Genomic DNA, 8,054 nt, shown 5'->3' with positions numbered 1-8,054 from the left:
TTACGATTGAGAATCCTACATCAATACCCGTCCCTTGGGAACCGACCTTTACTTGCCTCTTGGCTAAGAGTAGTTTGTGAAGTTATAAATATTGTTTTGGTAGGTAGCTTTTGACGACGAGTTTAAACCGACACTAGAACCAAACAACTCCCACAACATAAAACAAAACTCAACACAACCTGACAATATGACACAAACATAGCTAAACCAACTCAAACTAACTCAAAATAGGCATGCGACCATCTCCTACCCCTCTAAAAAGACAACGGTTACAACCCCGTAACCAAACATACCTGATCAAAAAGGTGGGTAAAGCGCTCTTTCATAGCCTCCCCTGGTTCCCATGTGTCCTCTTCCACATTACGATTAGACCAAAGCACCTTATATAAGACGGTTTCACCATTCCTTGTCTTGCGTACTTTGCGGTCTAAGATCATTTTAGGAACCTCCGCATAAGATGAAGACTCATCAAGCTCTATGTTCTCAACCTCAAGCACATGTGATGGATCATTCACATACTTCCGGAGCTGTGAAACATGAAACACGTTGTATATTCGATCCAACGCTAGTGGTAAAGCTAACCTGTAGGCTACTTCACCTACACGATCGAAGATCTCATACGAACCGATAAACTTCTGGCTCAACTTACCTTTCTTTCCAAACCTCATCACCCCTCGTATAGGTGACACTTTCAAGAGGACTTTGTCACCCACTGCGAACTCGATGTCCCTGCGGTGCAAATCTGCATAACTCTTTTGGCGATCATGAGCTGCTTTCATCTTTTGACGAATTAGTCGAACTTTCTCTATCATATGTTGCACCATCTGTGGTCCTAAACCAACTGCCTCTGCATTGTCATCTGAACAAACTGGACTTCGACACTTCCTGCCATACAAAGCCTCGAACGGTGCCATTCCTATACTGGTGTGATAACTATTGTTGTAAGAAAACTCAATCAAATCCAGCCTATCTTCCCAACTTCCACCAAAGTCTATGGCACAAGTCCTCAACATATCCTCCAAGGTCTTGATAGTCCTCTCAGTCTGACCATCTGTGACAGGATGGAAAGCTGTACTCATCTTTAAGGTCATACCCATCAAATCCTGCAACTCCTACCAAAACCGTGATATAAACCGCGCATCTCGATCCGACACTATATCCTTAGGCACACCATGTAACCGAACCACATGCTTCCTATAACCCAAAGCTAGCTGTATCTTAGTCCATGTTTCCTTCATCGGAATGAAGTGAGCTGCCTTAGTCAAACGGTCGACGATCACCCAAATCATATTATTACTTTGCAATGTCCTTGGTAACCCCACGATAAAGTCCATAGAGATCGACTCCCACTTCCACTCAGGTACCTCATGTGACTGAATCTTACATTGCGGTCTTCGTTGCTCACCCTTTACACTCTGGCATGTTAAACACTTAGCCACGAACTCAGCCACATCCCTCTACATGTTAGACCACCAAAACATCTTCTTGAGATCTTTACAAAGCTTGTCACCTCCTGGGTGAACTTAATAAGGAGTGCAATGAGCTTCTGTCATGATTACTCTCCTCAAATTTGCATCATCAGGGACACACCATCTCCCATCAAAGCAAACACTCCCATCTGAGTGGATAGAAAACCAGGAAACTATGCCACTCTCCACTCTTGACTTCCATTCTTGGATATTTGGATCAAGCACTTGTTTTCTCTTGATATCCTCATACAAATCTGGCTCGATCGTCAAATCCCCGATGGTATCCCCTTTCCGAATCATATGGATCATCATCTTGGACATCTCATCCCTCGGCTTCAGCAAAGACATAGTTGTACACAACGAATGAACACTCTTCCTACTCAAAGCATCTGCAATAACATTAGCCTTACCCTCATGATAAATGATCTCCATGTTGTAGTCCCCTATCAGTTCATCCATCGTCTCTATCACATGTAAGATCCTTCTGAGTGTATATATACTTCAGACTCTTATGATCTGAGAACACCTTAATAGTTGCCCCATAAAGAGAGTGCCTCCAAATTTTAAGAGCAAAAACAACTGCACCGAGCTCTAAATCGTGAGTAGGATAGTTCTCCTCATACAGCTTCAGCTGCCTCGACGCATAAGCTATAACATTCCCATTCTGCATCAAAACACATCCCAAACCATTCTTTAAAGCATCGGTGTATACTTCAAAGTTCTCACTTCCCTCAAGTAAAGCTTGGATATGAGCTGTGGTCAAACGATCCTTTAAGGTCTGGAACGCCGTTCACAACTCTCATCCTACCGAAAACTGGTCTCTTTCCTCATCAAAGCTGCCATAGGCCTCGCGATTAAAGAAAAGTCTTTCACGAACCTCCTGTAGTAACCAGCTAAACCCAAGAAACTCCGAATTTCAGTAACATTCTTCGGTGATTCCCACTTGGTCACTGCCTCAATCTTGCTAGGATCCACCGATACACTCTCTTTAGATATCACATGACCCAGAGAAGCCACTTCCTCTAGCCAAAACTCGCACTTGGATAGCTTGGTATATAGCTTATTATCTCGCAAAGTCTGAAAAACTAACCTCAGATGCTCCTCATGCTCCTTCTTAGTCTTAGAGTAGACTAAGATGTCATCAATGAAGATGACCACAAACTTGTCCAAGAACAGACTAAATATCTGGTTCATAAGATCCATGAACGCCGCTAGTGCATTCGTCAAACCAAAAGGTATCACTACAAACTCATAGTGACCATAACGCGACCGGAATGTTGTCTTAGGAATATCCTCATCTGCTATCCTCAAATGGTGATAACCCGAATTCAAATCGATCTTAGAGAACACCCTTGCGCCACTCAGCTGGTAAAAAAAATCATCAATCATTAGCAAAGGATACCTGTTCTTCACTATGACATGATTCAACTCCCTGTAGTCGATGCATAGCCTCATGCTCCCATCTTTCTTTTTCACAAACAACACCTATGCTTCCCACGGTGACACACTAGGCCGAATATACCCCTTACCTAATAGATCATGTAATTGTTTCTTCAACTCGTCCAGTTCTTTAGGTGCCATACGGTACGGTGCTTTAGATATAGGACATGTCCCCGGTTTAAGCTCCACATTGAAGTCGATATCTCTCTTAGGTGGTAACTCTGGTATCTCATCTGGAAAGACATCACTAAACTCTCCAACCACATGTATATCAAATGTTGTCAGCTGCTCCGCGCGCCGATCTCTCACTTGGAAAAGAATCAAGGGACACTTCTTCCTCAAACATGACTTTAAGGTCATTACAACGATAAACTTATACTTTGGCCTCACAAAAAACCCCTTATAAGACACTCTGACACCCTTGGGACCCTTTAAAGACACTTTCTTTTATCGGCAATCTATCTTTGGCTCATACTTACCCAACCAATCCATCCCGACGATGACCTCAAATCCATCCATAGGAAACTCTAACAAGTTGACCGGTAAATCTACCTCCCCTACCAACATGGATACATTACTATACATATTAAGACAAGACACCGACTCTCCCGAAGGTATAAACACACTATCTTTTATAAGCTCATACTCCCCCAAACCCATAGATAAGGCATGACCCTTTAACACAAAGGAATCGGTTGCCCAGAGTCAAACAAAATGAAAGACGGTATATTAAGAACAGGAAAGGTACCGGTAACCACATGAGCGTCGTTCTCAGCTTCCTGTTTGCCCATCATAAAGAGCTTTCCGCTGTTTTTCTGGCCTCCACCCTGTACTGAGGTGTTTGAAGTAGTCGGCTTAGCTGCCGAGTTCTAAGTCACACTGTTGTTCGGGCGCTGATAGGATCCTCCACTATTGCAGTTGAAACCGCCATTGTTGTTGTTCTGCCCTCCATGGTTACCCTCAAGACCCAGATGGCTTGTCCCTAGCAAAACTCTGCCTCGGAGCCTTAGAGAAACTCCCCTGATAAGCTCTTGAAAACCACCAACTTTGGCACTAGTACAGTCGTGCCTCTTGTGACCTACTCCACCACAGTTGAAGCAAGTAAGGTTGGAGTTGTCACTAACACTCCGACCACCACCTCTTCCCCATGCTCGAGATCCCCCCGAAAACCCAGATCCTCCAGAAAAATCTCTAGACTGTCCATAGCTGCTCTTCTTGTGGCCCGACTGATTGCCACTTTCATTCTGTGCTTTCCTCTTTTATGCAGTTCTTTCATTAGCCTCCTTTTCCAAATCTACCAATATCTTCGCATGTCCAGCCCATGCATAGACATCCTTTAGATCGCAAAGAACTCCAGTTGGTAACCTGTTCATGATATTAAGAGCCAACCCTTTCTCGAACCGAAGAGCCAAACCTCGCTGACCCAGCTTCATATATTCTGCATATCTAGATAACTCAAGGAACCGGTTATAGTACTCTATGATAGTCATATCGTTAGACATGGTGATGAAATCAAACTCGGCTCTCAACTTGTGGCTGATGTGTTCTGGCACAAAATATTCCCTCATAGCACTCTTCAGACCCGCCCATGGTATAGCATCGAGCCCCTCATCCTTGTAGTATGCCCTTGCATCTTCTTTCACATTCTGCCACCAAACCGCAGCCTCACCTCTCATGTAGTAGAATACTTGCTCAACAGCTAACTCCGTCGGACACTTCACAACCTCAAGAAGACTCTCCATCTCTCGGTGCAAGTTATCAAGAAGGTTAGGTTCTCCGGTGCCCTCGTAAGTCGATGGGTTAAAACGAGCAATGATGGTGCTCAGGTGGGTTGTGTCCACCGGTTTATCAGCCCCTTACCCACATTCTTAATTGCCTCAAGGAGTGCATCTTGTTGCTCAATCATACGGGCTACCTCATCTGTGGTCATCTCAGATGCTTGGATATACGCAGCTGACCTCTTTGGCGGCATTTTGAGATGATAGAAGCAAGTAAACATAAGCACATAGCCTACGTCTCATGAAAAACATGACCCTCCGCCAAAGAAGTACTCGGCCGAGTATGGTGAGATACTCGGTCGAGTATGGACTACTCGGTCGAGTACTACTACTCATACTCGATCGAGTGTTCCACTCCAGTAGCCAATGTCAAATACACAGAAAACATACTCGGTCGAGTATGTATGATACTCAGTCGAGTATGCCTCACTTGGTAGAGTATGCTCTATTACTCGGTCGAGTGATCACAACCAGTAGCTACTGCTACTTACACTCCAAACAACACTCGGTCGAGTGCCTGGTTACTCAGCCGAGTATCTCCTGCTCGGTCGAGTACCCGCCCTGCACGGCCGAGTCATGCCAAAAACATGCTGTAAACTATCGTTATCATATGTAAACATGCCTTACTATAAGAATATACACACATACACAACTACCCTTTTAAAAACCACATATTAAACATATAACATACTCAACATACATCATGCTCCAGATCTATCATACAAATTCGCAATCCACCTTTCATATACTACCATGTTCCAATTCTTTCATCATTTCTTCCAACAACTTCACAAGATTCAAGTTATAAGTACAACACACACATGACTCAAACATACAACAGTTCCCAAGACTTACCCATGTGACCGACTTGAGATCGTAAGGGCCTCAATGCGACTTCGGGACGTCTCCCAAGTCTATACGGTAGCTCCAAACAACTCTCCCCGAGTTCATTTTATTTAGACTCCCTATGTTCATTGGGTTCATTAATTTTAGGTTCCAGAATCGTCGCTCTGATACCACTTTGTGACACCCCCACATACCAAGGTGCCATACTAGGACCACCCTAGTATAAGAGACCATCACCATCTCGGTTTCCCGAGGTTAGTATATCAAAGTTACCAATCTAAAACAACATTTCTTAAAGTATAAATAGTTACTGATTACATGTTCCAAAATCAAAATACCAAAATACTTTTTGCTAGGACTAAACAACTGAAATAATGAAAGTAAGTCTCATGAAAGCGGAAGCTAGACTCGAGTGATGACTCCCCATCTCGTCCCCATAGCTAATAATCATCATCACCAGTCACAATCTGCTCACCATCCCCGAATGGATCGGGGTCAGTTACTGTATAATCAACATAAGGTAAGTACGAAAAGATAAACGACTGATCATCATCCACCTCCAAATCCCAATCACAACATGTAACTGACTACACACTAAAGTGTGTAGTGCCTGCCAGTGGGGGACCGCAGCCGTACCCACCTATGCCCCACTCATCAACGAGCAATAACCTTGTTCATTAATATGAACATCCCCTCCTGTGGCGGGTTCCACAGAGGGCAAAACTAGGGCGTGAAGCCACTCCCGTAAGTGACTCCACTCAACCGAGGATGCACCTCGTGAACATCACTAGCAACCATCACAACACCACCACTAAACTCCAATCCAACAACAACAGATAATCATAATATCAATCATACAATCAATACAACACATATCTTAAACCAGTTGAGATACACAAGCGAGTTAGAATGGCTCCTCTACGAAGTCTTCACCTAATAACAATCACATAATACCAATTACAACATGCCAAAAACCCCATTTTTCCTCAAATCATAACTAGGGCAAAAACCCTAAAAGACCAATCAATAGAACTTATGAAATCAAAGGCTTACCAACATAATCGAGGCAACGAAGGATGAACTAGACTCACGAACGATCCGCGCACTTGTGAGAGTGTTTTGGAGAGGATTAGAGTTACGTTGTTTGCTTAGGTTTTGTTATAATGATTAGAAACTATAAATCGTGTCTTAAATAACTCTAATCCTTTCAAATTCAAACCGCGAAATTAATACCCGTCAGACCGGATACTCGGTTGAGTATAGAGTAGGCCGAGTATCCTCTACTCGATCAAGTATTCCCATACTCGGTCGACTATTCCTGGGCAGTAAACTGTCTAGAAACACACGACACACTTACTCGGCCGAGTAAGCCATATTCGGCCGAGTAACAGACTTAGAAAACCATGGTATTACAAAGATCACCTCTAGTTTCGTCCCCCTCATGAAATAACTCATCATAAACAGCTACCATGGCCATTAAACTTATATTACGTTTATTAGGACAAGCATTCTGATAATGCCCAAAACTTTGAAACTTAAAGCAACGAACTTACATCACACTTGATGAGGCCTGAGGTTGTTGCAGCACGCATAGAGGAGGATGTCAGGAGGAGAGTAAAGCTGAAATGTAGGGCAGTAGCAGACCAAACAGATTGTGTTTGGTTGCAAATTATGGGAGTGACTTGATTTGTTTGTACTAGGATTCAATCCCTGCACCTCTTGTATCTATTACTTTAGTTTATGATATATAATATACTCACATTACACCAAAAAAAAATTACATCACACTTTGCTCTTTCGGAGTGGCTGCGGCTTTGGCACCCGTAGGGGCTACCACGGGAGGAGCAACGAAGTTGGTGCTCGTATTTGCATCTCTTAAATCTAAAAAGTCGTTTCATAACCTAGCCAATGATTTACGCAAATTATTAGAACAATACCTCGACCTTCCTTACGCTTCAACTTTCAAACACAAACCACATAATGTATGAAAATCAGAATACAATTGTAACTCTACGACATGAGCAATGTTTCGATTTAAACCACGCAAAAAACTTGCCATCTTCAACTCTTCGTGCTCTTTAACTTCTCCCATGAAAGCCAATTTCTCAAATTCATCAATGTATTCACTCACACTCAGCTTTCCTTGTGTCAAATCAGAAGTTTTTCGATAGAAAGATAATTTATATGTCAAAGGTACATACCTCTTCTTTAGTTTCCGTTTCAAAGATTCCGAAGATGTAATTTTGCCTTTCCATCACACACCCTTTGTGCTTTCTAACTCTGGAACCAAAGCGATGCACGTGGACTCAATTTAAGGATATCATACTTATATCATTTTTCATTGGCAAGATCCTTGAAATCGAAAATCCTATCAATCATACGCTCCGAATCCATGTAATATTCAGGATCGGTTCCTCAAAAAAATTCAGGAAGCAAGCTCGGTGATTTTGAATTCATCCTAGCGCGCTGGTTCTCCGTGCCTTGGCTGTCACAGTGAGCTAATTTCAGGGATGTATTTTAA

This window comes from Silene latifolia, unplaced genomic scaffold, assembly GCF_048544455.1.
Source record: "Silene latifolia isolate original U9 population unplaced genomic scaffold, ASM4854445v1 chrun_scaffold_16, whole genome shotgun sequence".
NCBI classification, from domain to species: Eukaryota; Viridiplantae; Streptophyta; class Magnoliopsida; order Caryophyllales; family Caryophyllaceae; genus Silene; species Silene latifolia.
Note: the sequence above shows the minus strand (reverse complement) of the source record.